Source organism: Lagopus muta, chromosome 12 (assembly GCF_023343835.1).
Source record: "Lagopus muta isolate bLagMut1 chromosome 12, bLagMut1 primary, whole genome shotgun sequence".
Classification (NCBI taxonomy): domain Eukaryota; kingdom Metazoa; phylum Chordata; class Aves; order Galliformes; family Phasianidae; genus Lagopus; species Lagopus muta.
In genome coordinates this window covers 7,024,181-7,041,329 of record NC_064444.1, presented here as the reverse complement: position 1 = coordinate 7,041,329, position 17,149 = coordinate 7,024,181, and the positions used below count along the sequence as shown (strand labels likewise).

Below are 17,149 nucleotides of genomic sequence, written 5' to 3'. Positions count from 1 at the left end.
AGCTGTTTGTATATCAACAACACTTGCACAATGGACAAAAGAATTATCGAGCTGTATTTATATAATACCCACCAGAATAAAAAAAATTAACAATAAAGGCAGTGATTTGATTTTGCATAAAGGAGATAATTCATCTACATCCACACAATTAAACCAGTGAATGTTTAATTTCTTTCCTCTGAGGAAAAAAAGCAGTGTCACACATTTCTTTGGTATTTAGAAGAATGTTAGCAAAGAGAGAAAGGAGGAGAAAAAGGAATAATTGTAACCTTCTTAGTTACTGCACACTAGAGGGCACTTGAGGTAGAGCAAAAAATGTTTCCAGAGCTACCGAAAGTGATCCAGTTACCTGTATTGGCAAAGCATATTGAAAACTAAAAACAAACACTACCCATTGAAATTGCATTCAGAACATTACTATACAAAAGCACTTTGTTGATTGTCTTTCTTGATATAATTTGTTTTGTCTTTATCTTAGTATTTGATAGATAAAAGAAAGATTATTTTTTTCTGATATTCCACTTGTTAGTAACTGATAAAAATTGCAAATAATTCAACTTGATGGTTATTGTTATTTTGGTGCACTCCATAATATCATCGGTGTGTATGGCACACAAATTAGAAGCTAGGAGATTTATATTTCAAAACATCTAGATAATAAAGGAGTCTCAGAATGAATTGTGTTTTGTTTTACAAAGTGGAGTAATTTGGGGATGGGAGAAGTACCACAGCCGTTGTGTTAATGACACAAAGGCCCTATTGCTGCTGTTGGATTAAACCTTTGTTTCTCTTCTTCAGTCCATGGTCTGCAAATATAATTTGCGTGGATATAATTCATCTGACCAACCAAAGCAAAAGAAACTTAGTCACAATCAATGCATTTTTTTTCATGAAGTGGGTTCAAGAGAAATTCAAGAAAGAGAATTTCAAGAGAATGGACTTTGATTATATGTTTGGCAGAAGTCTGGACTGGCAAGTAGAAATTGTATGTGATTAAGAATAATTTTTACCACATGTGTGAGTGTTGCTGCTTTGTGATCTGTTCCTTCTTCCAAGGGATTTTTTTCATGCTTTCTATTTTACTACTGGGTATTTCAATAATTTTTCATTTCTGTGAAGGCATAGTAGGCACTCCACTGCAGCAAATTCCTCATGTAAGATTCTGCTTCTAGTTAGTCTTAGTTAAAATGAAACCATGAATTTCTACCAATACAAAATTAAACAACAACAAAACAGCAAACAACAGGACAACACAAAACCTTACCCAAACCATGCTTCTTCTCTTATGAACCTTTTGTACGATTGCCTTTGTTTTAATCTTATAGCATCAATTGTAAACATTATGTAGCGGAACTTCTATGTTTTCAGTGACTTCAGAAACACAGGGGATCTTTATTTTTCATGATAACCAATTTGTGATAACTGTATACAAGCAGGCTTTGAAAGTGGCAAGAGAGTGATAAGAACCAATATTCTAAAGGTAATTACTTATCCGTGCTGGCATAGTGAACTGATAAGTGATATCTTACTCAGAAATGCTCTGGACTTATTTCTTTCTTGGTTTATGGGGTGTGAATTCTAGCTTTTTGAAGCAAACAAAATTTAGAAATAATCCCTCACATAACATGAGGAAAAACTACAAACTAGACAGAGCATTTGGATATTGTATGCATCAGATTGATCTAAAGTTTTAATGAAACAATTATAGGGTATGCCTATTGTGTAAACCCACTTCAGAAGGTTCAAATCAGTTATTAATTTTATATTAGTATTATTACTTTGAAGTGGCATGAAAATCCCTGTAAGCAAAAGTTGCTTGCTGTAAACTTATAATTTATCTTAACTCACAGCAGGCTGATTAACCTCAGGTTATTTTGGATCAGGCCCTAAAAAGGGTATTAAAAACTGAAATCAGCTACTTTGAGGGAAGTAGCTCATTACTACTCGAGTATGAGGAATTACCACAATGGTTTCTTTTCCAAGCATGCTTTTCTCCAGTCTCCTCCCCATTGCCTTCATGTTCCTGACTTTCTCATTGTTAGGTAGATAAGATGACGATAAACATCTGTATCAGTAGCAGCAACCCTTGTAAGGCTCTTGTGTGACTGAGTCACACCTTAAAAAGCTAATTTCAAGTCATTTTTACTGAATATTTTTAAGCAGTAGGGTCTGAGCTCTCTGTCTCCAGAAAACAGTTTATTATACTGCTTTGCAGTGCTGAGGAACTATGTAGTACAATCACAACTGTTTCTGCAAAAATATGAAAGATTGAAAATATACTTGTTTCATTATGTTCCAAACATTTTTAGACAGTAAACAGACATTGTCTGTATGTGAATGAGAAGGCACACTAAGCTTGTAATCCTTCTTAAGATGGAAGAAAATTTCCAAATTCTCTTTCAAGCAGAGGTTATTTTTTTGTCCTTATCAGTTACAGTTGCTCAAAAATTATGTACGAATATATATAATTTTAAAGACTGAATTCCAGTTTGATCCAGGTTGTATTCAGTCATGTACATTTTGTAGCTAATTTCCTTTCTTCTCTGCAATTTAACTGAAAATCTTTGCCTGTTTCAACTGGAGTCAGAGATGCTTTCTGCTTGCAGAATAAAACGACCATTCAAGAGATAAATATATATTATGAGGAAGATGATTTGTTTAAGGTATTTAAGGAAACCATTTTTAGCCAGCATAATCATCAGTGCTCTATGATATTACGTGTGTGTATATATATATATATATATATATATATATATCAATATATATATATATATCATTCTGATAAACATACATTAAGTCATGAAATTTGGATAGGATGCAGAAAGCTGTAAATATTTTGTTCTGAGATTATTTTAAATTTATGATGAATTCACATACTTTTCCTGTCAAGACTTATGCATCATTTTAAAGGCTTTCCATTAGGTGCATCCATGGATGACATAATCCATTTTAACAAGAGATTGACCACCTTACTGTACAACTGAGGATGAAAGAGCATAGCATTTCCCCAGCCTTTCCTAATTGCAAGAAATTGAATAGAATATCACAACTCAAAGAATAAAATCAGAACAAAATCTTATGCTTGGAGGCACAACTTCTACCATTAGCTTTTGTCCCCCATACAACTTGCTTAGCAGAGACATATAAGAAATTTAACTTATTCTCATTAATTATACTTTTATTGGTTGCTTTCATGGAGTGTCTTTCAATGGGAATGAAAATATGGTGTGCAACTATTTTTAGTGAAACTTTATTTAAAAAAAAACAAAAAACAAAACTTTGCAAACTTATTAATTCCAATGTGTAAAACAAGACTAAAGCATCCTCATCTTTCTTTGCTCTACCATCTATATTCTCTTTGTGTTGTTGCATTCCTAAAAGAATAGGAGAGAAAAAATACCCTTTGTTTCAGTGGAACCCCAGGAAAAGGGAAGCCACATTTCTGATGTTGTCTATTACGCTGCAAAATGTTATGTATTTCCCTCAAGGCTCTGTGCCTGCTTTGTCAAGTACTGTATATTTTGTATCTGTACTTCTCCAAGGAATCATCCCAGGTTCACAGCTTGGAAAGCAAATTCTTGGGCTGAGGGAAGAAATATGTAGGTATCTCCTTATTGCCCTTGAAAAATGTCAAATTCCAGGTACATTTTCTCGTGCTGAGACTTTGCAGAATGAACACTTGTACAAGAAATGTACCTGTTATCTGTGATAACTTACTGGAGAATACAAGATTATTAAAAAAAAAAAAAGCATATAATGGACCTTCAAATGCAGGTGCTTCTGCTGTTTAGTCTCATGTGAAAGCACGTGTAGTATCAGCATGAAAAATAAGACTAACTTTAATGAAACTGAATTATACTGTATTTTTACTATATAGAGGAATATTAAGGTCCACTTTCTGTAGGCCTTGGTGCATCTTCACATGTTAAAGGATTTTCAAGTGAATGAGTTGAAGATGATACTTCACCTGCAGTTGAACAACAAACCAGTTTGTGTAAGGCAAAACCACACTCAGTGCTTGTCTTAAACACAACAAAATGCAGCTGGTCAGGGAAAGGTGTAAAGTGCTGAGGGAAGTGAGTGTAATTCAGTTACCATGATGATATTAGTTGAGTGCCAAACCATATAAGTCAGTTTATACGTGACTACGTCTATTCCTTCTGCTTTAGCACACTACTGACCCCTTCTCTATTAGTAAACATGAAATGTGGGAGGAAAAAAAGGGGTGGTGTCAACAGTAGAGTCATGATGTATGTAATGATTATATAAAAAAGCACTTCATCTGCTAATAGCTCATAAAAAAGGAAGAGGACTCTTAAGCTCAAAAGAAGGTGCGCACAGGGGTCACTGCTGCTGCCTGGTGTGGCTCCTCAGCATTGCCTAGAGCCACCTTCAGCTTTTTGCAGGCACCTGGCGCTGAGTGTGCTTCCTGTCCCCTGACCTCTTTGCAGTACTTCACATGGTCGGACCATCGGAGGTGGAAGCAGGGTGATGGTGACCACCCGTCTGTGTTGGGGTTGCCCTCCAGGTCCTTCTGTATGGAGACGTGTTGGCTGCGTTCTGCTTTTATGCGGCTTCAGGCTCCTGCTGTAACATTTCATTGCTACCCTTGCCTCGAAAGCAGTACAGGAGAGAATTTAAATGCCTGAAGTTCTCAGGGGTTTGTTTGGAGAAGGTGTTTAAATAATGCCCTCCCCATCCCCAGTGCGTCCGCCTGTCTCTCCCGCAGGCTCTGTGGCGGAGATGAACACCTGCCTCCCGTCCCACCCCGCTGCTCCCCTTGCTTCTCGCCCTTCCGTAGCCCGGCGTCCTTTCCCCCCTCGCTTCCCGCGCCGCAGCCCCGGGAATCACCTCAGCGCCGTGGGGCTCGCGCCCGCTGTCCCCCGGGGCGTTTACCCTGGCTGGTCTTCCCTCCCGGCTCAAGTCCCGGCTCTGCCGTGCTGCTCGGTCGCACCGGTTCCCGGCGGACTCCTCCCCGGTGGCCTCGGCGAGCTGCACGTCCCCCCCCCCCCCTCTCCCGCTTCCCTGCCGCCGGGTGCCGCCTGCCGCCCGCCCTCTCGCCCTGCCTGAGGGAGATGCCTGGGCGCGCGGTGAGCGCGCTCCCGAGCAGCGCGGGGCTCGGCGGTGTGTGGAAAAGTTGTGCGCTTGCCGCCTGAACGGCTGGGTAGGGGGGTGCGAAGGAGAAGGGGAGGAAAAAAAAAAAAAAAAAAAAAAAAAAGGCAACAAAACAAAAAACCGCCCCAAACTGCTTACATGAATTTCCAAGCGCTAGACCTGCCTCCGAGATCAGCCCAATAAGAGCTGTCAGGGGAGGCTCCCAGCTCACTTTTCCACATCACTTCACAGTTACATTTGGCAGGCAGGCACGTTGGAGCGCTCAGACCCGGAATTAGTGGATTTATGTGGAATATCCCCGCTTTCACGGAGACGTGCTGCTGCCGCTGGCTTGTGCAAAGGGAGAAATTAATAACTGCACTTGAGCATGCAGCCACAGAAACCCGAGAAGCGAAATAACCAGCATCTCCTCCAGCATCAAAAAGCATGAGAAGAAAATCGGGAGAATCCTGCCTGTTCACAGGGACTGGCAAATGGTTGTTTTACCTCACCCTTTCTATCCGCGTGTGAAGAGGCTGCCAGCAGGCTGTTTCCTTGGTCCTTGAAAGAGTGAGTATTCATTTTATTAGTATTATTTATGTCTGGTTGGCAGAGGGCTGTCTCTCCATAGATTTCTTTTTGACTTAGTGCCTGTCTGTGTCCCTGCAAGGTGCGCTGTGCGAGTGCCTTCCTCCTTAGTAGGTGCGATCCTGGGCTGAGCGGGAGTGACTCATTAACTCTAATCTTTTGAATCATAAAAATGTCATAGGATGCTAGTTGGGATTTGTTCTATTTTTTTTTTTTTTTTCCCTTGGGAGGAGGAATGGTGGTGTGGCTATTTCTCCTTTTTTTTTTTTTTTTTTTTTTTTTTTTTTTTTTTTTTTTTTAATTATTCTTTTTTTCTTATGAAAGATGGAGAAGGCTTTGCATCACAGTGGTTTGCTTCTAATGCTAGAGAACCTGTTTCTTCTCCTTGGTTTCTTATTTAGTACCATAAATCTTTGGGCTATTTCACTGTGTTGAATAGATGCAGGGTTGCATTCATGCATTGAAATTGCAGTTTTCGTGCTGAGAATAAAAATCACCCACCAGCTAGATATGTAAATGAGGAAGGAGGAGGTTTGAAGAGTCAAAAGGGGGGAAATCCCCATGGTTTATCACTGCTGTCTCCCCCAAAGCTTTGCAGCCCTCAAATAAATAAATAAATAGAAACAGTATGACACCTTCCCTTCCTACTTTCAGAAAGAAAGGTGTCTCAGAAGCACTACTTTTCCTCCTAAAAGCTGAGAGGAGAATGAATCTTTAGCTCTAACTAGCCAAGAGTCATTTCTGTCCCACAAGTTGTTTTCCTTCCCTTTCTTTGGTTGACTAAACAGATAATGTAGCCAGCTGAAACTTCGGAGAGGAAGAAAACCCCTTAGCTCCAGCAGCTCGTTAGTTGCATCACTGCCAAGGCTCCCAGAGAAGAGATGCAGGCATCTGTCGACCCCTGAAACTGACAGTTCCACTAAATGCTTCATCTTCTGTTTGAGTAAGGCAGAAGAGTAATGCATCGTTAGATTCCGTTTGGCTACAGTATCTGCTGGGTGGCAGCATCCCAGTTGGGAGAGCAGATCTGTCAGACAGTATCCCTGCTAGACAGCATCAGACCTGTGTGCAGTGCTTGGCTGGGGAACCTGGGAGTTGCTGGATCAGGGTATAGTGCTGCAAAGCTTCTGCGTGGAAAACCGATGGCAGTTTCTCTGTGGATATTATAGAAGAGATTAACTCAGATCCTTATTCAGACAGTGCCTACCGCCATGAAGGTGACACCACTTAACAGAGGCAGGAATTCCTTTGTGGTTCATTGCTGTTCAGTCGTGCCTGGAATCTGTCTCAATTCAAACAGTTTATGTTTAGTACCAGACTAAATAGAGTGGAATCTATCCAACCTGGCACATAACGGCATTGAACAGACCTGCTTGTGTTGCCAACAGGTATCAAACTCCATGCACTCACTTCTCTCTCCCTCTTGCTCTCTTTCAGACAGGCACAAACACACACGCTCTGTTCCATGCAAATGGTTCTGTCTTTCTTTGCTCTGAATGTAGGAATAAATATTCATACAGTTTTCATAAAAGCTGATGCTTTTAGACAGCCAATTGATCGCTTAAATGTCTAGCTATTTGTCTCTGAGTATTGCAGCCAGATGTTTTTTGGGGGGCAGCTGAGTGTAAGAAATCAAATAGCATTAACTGTTTATTGTTCTGAATCTACCACATTAGTGATTAATAAAAGGGAAGCTAACAGCTGCTCCCTTCAGTTTCAATAAAAGAATAGAGCTGATAAGTACAATGGCTATAGATAAAGAATTTTCTTAACTTCACTCCTTATCTCTGGCAAATTCTTGGAGAGTTTCTGTGCAATAAGGATGAAGAGAAGTATAAGCAGTACTTATGTATGAGTGGTATACCTCATCTACGTTCAATACCAGACTGGTAGGAACAAGAGGAGACTTCATAATAGGCTTCTCAGTAAATATAAATAAATAAATACATTTGGAAGGTGGAAAAATTACCCCAGTGTGCATTTTATCAGCCTTAAGTAAAATGATTAAGCAGCTAGAAGAAGTTAGTGTTTTACGTACTTGTGAAATTATCAAATTTCACACCCATAAAATGTAATAAGATCAAAAACCAAAGGCTTCCTGTACCGTCACCTCCCCAGCCTAACTGTCTGTATATTTCTGACAAGAAAACCCCAGGAAGGGAACTGATTATTATGTAATATTCTAGTCTAAGGTTTTCATCCGCTCCACCTTATTGTTCTACCTCACTGCATACACATTGAGCGCAACCTTCTGCTAACATTCTCCTAAGCTTGCTGTTTATTAGCTCTCCCTCCTTGTAAAACTTGCATCCTGGCTGCAAAGAACTTCCATTTGCATGCGTGGTTGTAAGCTGATGGTCTTCACTATTCTCAGAAGTTGAAGTATTTCATGAAAGTTGGTTCTTAGAGTATGCAGGTGAGCAGTTTTTGAAAATGAGCAGACCACTAGCCAAAAGAATAACTTCTATTTATTTGCTTGCAATATTAAAAAAATCAATAAAAATGTGTGTCTTCTTAACAAATACATCCGCTTTGATAAGTACCTCTATGTAGGATATGTAGTCATTTTTTACCTTTCATTAAAAAGAAGTCTTTATCTTTGTGAAAGATGAAGTCCTCCTTAGACAGTCACTTTGTGATTTTTCAGTATACCTCACTTGTTCACACCGGCACCTGCTGTTGAAGTACAAAACAGAGTTGCAAATGGGGAAGTAGTCCCATAATCAGATTTAAATTTACTTTCTTTGTCAGCTACTTTCTTTAAATGCTTTCTGATAATATTGCACTTTAAAAAAAAATAATCCCTTAAATGATATTTAGACATGTGCATCACTGTTAACGTATGCTGCAATCTTCTTTGCTAGGAAAAAAATACATCTAAATCCTTTCTTCATTATACAGAACTATTACAGGTAAAAGCACAGTCAACTGTGAATATATATTTAAGTCTATTACTCCTTGAAGTACTCCCTGAATTTTTACTCAGTTTCTTCAAATGCAGTTGCAGATTCTGTCTTTGAAAATACTCATTTTGGAAGACCTAAGTGTTCTACAGAATTTAGCTGGGACTTTTTCAGCCAGTTACTGAGATGAGGGGCCTGAAACCTTCCCACTTGACCCTTGATACAGATGATTTCATATTCAAAAGTTGAGAGACTTTCAAGGGGAAAAAAAATTCTGAACATGAAAGAGATGTGAATGCATGCTGTAATCTCTTGGTGTTGCACATCTCCAAGCGATGATTATGAATGCTCTGCAACAGAAAGCTGCTGTCAATGCCATGTAGTATAAACAGGTATTTTCATCACATATTGAATAACCATTGAGAAGCAGCATTCCTTTTGTATTCCTTTGTTTTCCTTGATGATGTCATTAGAATCTGACCTTTGAGTTATTAATAATGACAAGTTTATCTTTACATTATACACTGGAGTTACATCTGCATTCCTGAAAATCATAGAAGCACCTTTCAACTATGAGTTTAAAATAATGCAAACCAAATTCTTTCAGTGGGAGGGAAATGATATAGCATTTTGAGCTTGGAACACTTTAAGCATCATCGCAACCATAAAATCACATCAATAGGATTAAATTAGATGATGAAACTCAACATTTTTCTTAGTGTTGTTGCCATAGAAAAGGTAGCTTACTTCATAGCTGTCTGAACATAACTGTTTGAACAGTAGATAGAAATAGAACAGTCAAGTCCAATTCAGTCTAAGATTTCAACTGATATATACATCTTTGCCCCCCCCTCAGATATACCCCATATTCCTTTTGTTCTGGAATCTGCTCAGCATGTTTCTTGTTTTGTCAGCTAAGTAAATGCTGACACAAAATGCAACACAGTGGCATTTTGTCTTTATAAATACAATTTTCTTCCCAAAAAAACACTGGGAACTGAAGTATTACACGCAAGCAGAAATGGAAAGGTAGCTTCTGAACCAGTTTAGTAACAATAGATAGAATTTAGAGTGCTTGACTCCAGGCAACAGAGTGATTTCTACTTTCCAGCCATGAGAGTAACCTTTATCCATGAGTTGCAACTATAATTCATGTAGAATCGATTCTCCAAGGTGTTGGGCATGATATGTCTTGTGAAAATCGTTTGAAATTGAGGATGATCAGCACTTTGGCTTGGACTTTAAATTAGTAATGTGAACCAATCTTAGATCCAAAGAAGCAAAACCATCCATGAGAAGTGTCTGCTGAGCCCTGTGGTACTTAAGTTATAAACCTGCTCAGAAGGGTGTTTCTTCCCAGGGTGCCTTGCTCAGGTCTTTGCAACATACAAGTGGGAGTTCTGACTGTCCCAAAAGCAGTCACTCTTTGCAGTCGCCGGTTCACAGCTTCAACATTTTAATGTATTATATGTTCACCTGAAGTATCTTAGGAAACAATGCTTAGCCTAGTTTGATGGACACAGGTAACTATTTAAATCCACTTCCTTTGCAGTCACTGATTATTGTAATCATATATGTGTCTCTATTATTATATATAAATATAACTTCAGTAATCATATATATGTATAAAACCATTAAAGTCCCTAAATGCTAATGCAAATGGACTGTATGCATTGAGGTAATGATGTTTGTTATTTGTACTTTGCAGCTGACCCATCACTTCAGCTGTGAACCCATCTTATGGATGGAGTGTAGCAGCTACAATTGCATTTTGAGAACAAACCATCAGAACTCACTTCCTAAGGCCACTGAAATTTTTGTTTAGGTCTGTATTACACAGGCTGTAATTTTTATGCTTCTCTAAAAGTCAGATTTAAAAGAAACAAATAAAACCCAAGCAAACAAAGCCACAAAAAGCTGAACCACAACTGCAAAAGAAAAAAAAAAAAAGTTTCATAGTTTCATTTCCTAAGCCTCTGTTCTTCCCATACAATTCATCGAAGCTGATGCAAATTTAAAAACTTTTGCATCTTACTTATATGCTTCATCAAAAAGATCAGAGCTGGCTTCATGCAGCAGTGCCTTATGTAGTTAGAAAAGTCCAGTTATGTTCACACTTTTCCTTTTTAACTTTTTTTTTAATCTATGCACACATTTGCGTACATGGCTGCCAAGTTTATATAGCTTCACTAAATCACAAGGAGCAGTCATGGTTTTATATTTTTAGTTTGATCAGATTACTTGTCAGGAAAAACTTTTGGGCTTTTCCTTAATTACTGTATTTTACTTAATTATGTACAGAATATCTGACATTCTTTAAAGTAAACCAGTGAAAATGAAAGCTTCAAAATCTATCTGTATATATATATAAAAACAAAACTGGAAAGGAAGCTCAGAAAGCAAGATATTTATGTCCTCCATTAATATTTAAACATTTTTCAGCAAGTACAGAATAAGCACATCCCAGCTGCTGAAATTCTCATGATAAACGATGCCCTAGGCAGAGCATGGTTAACACCTAATTCTCAGTCACAGGCCAATCTGTTTGCCTTTTTATGAGCTGTCTTCATGTTGTGCACAACTTGCCTTTTTTCCCCCTCTCTCCTTCTTAAGTGTTATAGGTCTTCAAATTATGTAATACACCCTCATAAAAATGAGCATTTGTTTGAGAGATGAGGTTGGCATGAGCTGAAGCTATTAAATCTATACGTAATTCAGTTCTATTTTAGTCAAGGAAAATCACTTTAATCAGTAGATAAAGAGTAGAGATGAAAATGTCTTTGTTTCTTTATCTTTACTACAGAATGAAAACAATGCAGATATGACTGTTTTTGATATGTTTAAGTTTCTGGACCACCTTGGCTGTTCAAACGGATTTTGACTTTCTTCTCTCTCTCTGTTTTGAGCAAGCACTGTGAGCTTCTCAGCATGATGGTGTAAGGTGAACTGATGTTCTGACACAGATCAGTAGGGCATCTACTTCCAAACACCCAAAAAGAAGTCTTTTTCTTTTTTTCTAAGTATGAGAGAATGAACAGCAAGTTCACAAGTACCTTTTGTTCTACAGTGGACCTAAAATAGCTATATTGTCATTTTAATGCCTGTTCTTTTGGTGTCATCTGACATTTAAAAGGAAAAAAAAACAGACAAACAAAGAGATGCATCCACCTGAAGCATTACAGAAACTCATATCATTGATGCGGAAAAGCAATCAAACTAGTCGTATTACTTCAATTACAAACTCTGTGGAGCACTTAGTGCCTCTTTGTCCTCTATCTGCACAATGAGTTGCACAGTTGGATTCATGACTGGAATTCCTGAGCTCTACACAATGCAAGTAATAAAAAAATGTAGTAGAAAAGTAGTCAGAACTGTAGCAGTACAGGGTGTGTTTTTTTGTTTTGTTATGTTACTTTAATTTCAAGGCATTCTGATCCTCTGAAGTAGTGAACACTTTTGCATAGACTGAGAGGTGTATATCCAAAGTATCAGAGCCTTGGCAGCTTTAAGGTTGGCCTCTACTGGTTCTACTATCAAAGCATAACAAAAATATCCCTGATAAGAAGTTCTGTTGATTCCATTAAAAGTTAAGCACTCTTTAATAAAAAGGGGAATTTCCTAAAAGTAAATATTTGCCAAACAATATAAATGAGATTTAGCTATGATGAAGTGTCATGTTAAGAAATCAAAGAATAATGTACGATGAGTTACAAAATTATTATTTGGTTGAAGGAGATGCATTTCAGTGTGATGTACATGCCATTTTCTCCAAATGCATTAGTCTAGTTGTGTAGCTTCCTCTCCAGAACACTGGTTATGGTGTTTTCTCGTTAAGGGAGAAAAATAAGGAAACTAAGAACTTCCTTCTCTCTGCCTCTGAAATGTACCCCTAAAACTGAAGTAATCCAATTTTACTAGTAATAAACTAATAATAAATTCCAATGTATTCCTGCACTTGTTTAGCGTATGTCTGTGTCTCTATAGCCTTGGTGCAAGCACCTGTGTTCCATCAGCTGTTTGCCATGTGTTAGGATGAGAAATGCTGCTTGGAACATTGCCTAAACATTTGACAGAAGAATAAAAACTCCCCTAATAACCCGAAGAAGTGTTCAAATGTCTTAAACTTTAAAGAGCAACAATGCATGACTAAGCTTAGAAAATTAGGTGGTATGTCTTTGCACAGTGAATTCCTCTGTGTGTACGTGCCTCTGTGTGTAAGACAGCCTCTAAGACTAAAAGAGAGAGAGAGGAAGTCTGCTACTATTGTTGCTGAAATAAGTAGTTCTTTGGATAACTGTGTTTGATTCTCTGAGTGACCGTAAGCAAATTGCCACACAATACTTAAAAATAAACTCAGACATTTGATTTGCACCAACTGATAGGATTCTTTCCTGTGTATTTCTAACAACATAAAATACAATTCAAGTGTATGTCACCCTGAACAGTAGGATGGACTTAGCATCGTATTTCCCATCTCATTTTCTTTCCTTTGAAATTTCAGGTGCTTGACCAAGGGAAAGGATGTGTGAATAATGCTTTTGTGTGTTACATTTAACTCCAGGTGACATAACAGTCCCTTAAAATCACTGTGAGCCGGTGAAATTTAGAGCAACTACAAAGTATAATTATGATTTGGGGCCATGCCTAGAACATGCATGGCCCAGAGTCTGGCGGCTGGCTCTCTGCCACTTTCTGCCCTTTCTGGCTGTGCACATGGCCACCAGGAGCTCCCATCCAGATGGAGGCCAACAAAAAAGCACATCTGGCTGTGGGAGGTCAATGGGAAAGATTTCTGTCCCTAAATCTGCCTGCGTCAGACTGCCATGGGTATATCCTAGGAGTCTGTTGGAGTTTTCAGTAGTTTCTCTATCCCTAGCTTTTTGTTTCCTCCTTTTTCCAGAAGTTACCTTCTGCTCGGTTTTGTTGATTCAACTGTTTGTCTCACTGCTCTCTAAAGTACATAGGCAGCACAGCTGTTTTCAAAACTTTGTCATTGTCCTGTAGTTTATGGGCTCTTCAGTTGTGCTGATGCAACAGCTTGTGCAGCCGGGCTGTAAACTAGATCCGTGCAACGATCTGGGTTATAAACTTAAAGGAAAAGACTTCTTCAAATGGGGCTTTGTTGTAATCTTTTTTTTTTTTTTCTCACTCTCATCATTTCACTGCTCTGGCTTTCAGTGTTGTCTGACAAATAGTGCAACTGAGAGGACAGTGAATTGCAATGAAGAAAAAATTGAGAATGGCAAAGGATGACTGGAAACAAGCAGCTAGCATGTTGGGGGGGGCCCTGTAAGAGCCTCTTAAATCGAAATTGTGGTTGGTGGAAGAATAGCATGAGCAATGGCCTAACCCAGCTCTGTCAAAATAATTTGGTTTATAAGACACTTTCCTATTAAAAGTGTTTAAGTTAACGAGATGATTTTGACAGAACTGGGTTAGGGAGTGACTACACATGTAGTTACGCTGGCAGCACAAAGAGGCGGTAAGGTCTAGCCAGGGCATACGCCCTGGGCACCGCAAGCACAACCTTAGCTACTGCCACAATAGCATGTCTGGTGTCTGCCTCAGTCTCCCTTCACTTTCCTGTGAGATGGAGAACCATTTTTTAATATTTTATTTTATTTTATTTTATTTTTGCATGGGAATAGTCTTTATGCAAACAGAAATAAAAAATAATAGTTATTTAGCAAAAAGTGTTTGTTCTTTTCCAAGATAAATATGGGACAACTGCAGTTTAAAATCAAATTCAGGTATGATGTAGTGGGTATGTGCTAGAAACAGGATGGGTACGTAGCAAATTTAGGGGACAAAGACAATTTGTTGTTTGTGGCATCTTAATCTATTCTGATGGACTTGGGTTTTGTTCTGCTTTTATGACAAGTTAAAGTGTTCTTTGAAGTTCTCTCATGAGTAGGAATTATTAATCCTACAAGGCTTTAGCTTTTGTAGGGACAGAAACATAGAAAGGAGAGAAATAATAAACAAAGAAGGAGGGGGGAAAGATCATTTGGATGCTAACAATGGAAATGCTAAAAAGTACAAAATATCTATGCCTGTGTACAGCTCCTGAGCATCCCAAGTTTGCAGCCCTATTGAGAGGGGAATGCAATACCTGGTCACAACCTGTGGGAATACTTAATGAATTCCAAACAAAGGAAGTCACGAGATGTACGTTTTTGTCCAAGGGCACATTATTAACCTTCCTATTTTATTCTCTTTTTCTGTATGAAAGCTATTACCCACAGCTTGAATTATTTTGCAAGAATAGCAATCCTTATTTTTGTTAGAAATTAAATTTATTCTTTTGGACACAAAAGCCCGCGTGGGTCAGATGGAATTTCAAGGCTCCAAAGAAGCATGCAAAATGTAAAGGCTGTCTGCCTGCTGTCCCGTAGCGTAATGCTAGCTGGAACTCTCAAGGTGATCAGTAAATGAACACCTCTCATCAGCTACGGGAGGCTGCTTCAGTTGTGATGCTCGTACTGAATAAGCATCAAAGGTAGAGATAATGGATAAAGAGATCTAAAACATTTCCACTGGAACTCCATTGAATTTATGTATCATTTACCTTATGATTTTGTGGCACTTTCATACTAACCTTCTGAATGAACTTTGAAGGAGTCATTTAATGTCCAAAATGTAGAAGATTCTGTAAACTCTACAAGAAAGTTGCTTTAGGCAAAGATCATCAACTTTTGACTGGCATCTCTCCTGTAATTTCTGTGGTTAAAGTACTGCTTCTAAGATTTGTTTGCCGTAAATTTTGTAACAACTGCTTTGCAATTGTCAAAATCTACCCTAATGAAACAGTGAGGTTGAATGACCTGGCTGTTACTTATAATCAGAATGAATACTCAGATAAATGCAAAATTAAATAAAGAAAAAATTTGATTGCTAATCATAAAATAATCCCCTTTTACATGAAGAAATATGGGAATGGCTAAATCTCTTCTGCTAGGATCATGGTGTAAATCAATGCACTAGCCTGTTGATAAAGTGGTTTACATGACAAGACAGGTATTCTGTGGTCTGAAATCTAAAAATAAATTGATTTTTTTTAGAGCTTTTTGTGATCTTGCCCTGCTTCTTTTTCAATGAGCAGTTTATGTATTAAACGACTTTTAAAACTTTATTCATCTTTTAAACGTTTCCTGCATTCCAGTGTCCACTTTGTAGCACTACAAGATGATTTTAAAATAGCTGTAATGAAATTACTTGTTTCACATATTCCAAAATTAGTTGTTGCAAATACACCAGCAACCATATAATTTCCCACTCCGCATTACACAAAATGAGAACTGTCATCAATTTGAATATCTGCTATAACTGCCTGCTGTCGTACCTGATTCTGACTTTGTAGAGGCAACTTATACAAGTAATCTGCATAGAGTTTAGTTCCAAAGGAGGTGGCAGTGTGTATTATGGTAATTTCAGAAGTCAGTAGGCTGGAGTTGTGTTGCAGTGTTAGCTTATGAACTTAATGGTAGTCATTTTATGTTTGTTCTTTTGTAAAACTTGTACAGTATTAGGCATGAGTTGTGCTCCATCGTGCGTTTTCCTTCAATAGAATAATCTTTTCCTAAAAGTTCATCAGCACAGAGAATAAGTGGAAAACAAACTGCTTGGCTTTATCCTTGTTTTCCCCCTACGTTATGCATGGAGAACCAAATTCACAAATACAGTCTTATGTTTTTGAAATGAGACATTTCTCTGACTTTGCTATCTGACATGGTGTTAACATTCTTTCATCTTTTTGATGCATTCTTTAAGTTTTATATAGCATTTTCACTTGTCAGAGATGCATGGTTGACAAAGGCTGTTTTGTATACAGTTTTGCAGGATTAGAGTTGTATCTGTGGTTCTACATATCATACACTTTGCTGGGAAATCACTTAAAAGAATTATGAACTTTTATTAAAGAAAACAGCCCAGAGGCATTTGAATACCTGAAAATTCAAAGTGAAAATTATGCTTCTATCAAAAGCAACAGAATTTTATGAGGATGAAACGACTTACTTGACTGTCGTCTGGTGCTGGTCCTCTTCTGTTTGCTTAGTACAAGGCAGCTTTGGCCTTACTGCAGTAACTTCGCTGTCATTCTGGTCATTGCTCCTCTAGACCCCAGTGTTACAGCAGAAGGGAAAACAGTCCTGTTAGCTGTCCCTGACTGCAAAATCTCCTTTTACAAGTGGCTATTTAGAATGTTACACTAGCCTGATTCAGAAACCATATCACTTGCTCCTACACATCTAATCCAGCGGATTATAACTGAGCTACTCGGTACTTCTTGCTTCTTGTAATAACCTATATGAAAATGCAGGAATAAGCATTTAATGGAGAAGAAAAATCATTTCCAAATTTGTTGAAGACATTTGAGGACAGTACAGTCTTCATGCACTGCACCAAGTAAATGCCATGATTGACTGACAGAGCAGTGAAGCCCAAATAAATCTCTTTCTCAAATTAATCTCTAAAGGCTCCAACAGTCTAGGTCCAGTTGTAGAGGTATTCATACCCAGCTATACTGCTAAACACTGGTCATAATCCCCTGCATTACACAGATG

The 17,149-nt window shown here is 38.2% G+C and overlaps 1 protein-coding gene across 2 annotated transcripts in view; it reads left to right on the top strand.

Moving 5' to 3' along the window:
• The first annotated feature begins 5,234 nt into the window (after positions 1-5,234).
• Positions 5,235-17,149, top strand: part of CDH8 (cadherin 8) — a 140,523-nt gene continuing 128,608 nt past the window's right edge. For both annotated transcript variants that reach the window (XM_048958773.1, XM_048958774.1), the window contains exon 1: positions 5,235-5,664. The gene's annotated coding sequence lies outside the window, so the exon portion shown is untranslated. The remainder of the gene's footprint in view (positions 5,665-17,149) is intronic.